The 648-nt window shown below is 37.0% G+C and overlaps 1 protein-coding gene across 1 annotated transcript in view; it reads left to right on the top strand.

Moving 5' to 3' along the window:
• LAMA3 (laminin, alpha 3) overlaps positions 1-648 on the top strand; it is a 383,386-nt gene that overhangs the window by 217,762 nt on the left and 164,976 nt on the right. The window lies entirely within an intron of this gene.

Below are 648 nucleotides of genomic sequence, written 5' to 3'. Positions count from 1 at the left end.
GAACATGCAATCAAGATGCATTAATAATAATGGGTGACTGGAATGCAAAATTTGGAAACAGAGAAGGATCAGCAGTTGGAAAACATGGACTTCGTGACAGAAATGAAGCCAGAGATAGAATAATAGGATTTTTTACAATCAACAACTTACTCATTTTAAATACATTTTATAAAAAACATAAATTCAGGCTATACACATGGATTTCACACGATAGTATGCATAAGAAACAGACCAATTATATCTGTGGAAAGAATTGCTGGAGAAGCTCAATATCAACTGTGAAAACTAGGCCAAGTGTTGATTGTGGAACAGACCACAAACTACTCATATGCAAGTTCAAGCTGAAGCTGGGGAAAACTAAATAAAGTCCACAGGAAGCAAAATTTGACCTTGAGTCTATCCCACTTGAATTTTAAAACCATCTCAGGAGCAGGGCTGAGGCCTTAGACATTAATGAGCAAAGACCAGATGAGCTGTGGGAGGATATCAAGAATATCATCCAGGAAGAATGCAAAAGGTCATTGCAAAGACAGAAGAGAGAGAAAAGACCAAGATGGATATCGGAAGAAACTCTCAATATTGCACTGGAGCATCAAGAAGCCAAAGCAAAGGGAAGAAATCAAGATATTAAGAGTTGAATAGAAGATT

The sequence above is a fragment of the Elephantulus edwardii genome, unplaced genomic scaffold (genome assembly GCF_000299155.1).
Source record: "Elephantulus edwardii isolate Elephantulus edwardi_28Jun2011 unplaced genomic scaffold, EleEdw1.0 scaffold00155, whole genome shotgun sequence".
Taxonomy (NCBI): Eukaryota; Metazoa; Chordata; class Mammalia; order Macroscelidea; family Macroscelididae; genus Elephantulus; species Elephantulus edwardii.
The sequence above is the reverse complement of the archived record's forward strand: the minus strand, read 5'-3'. Positions and strand labels throughout refer to the sequence as shown.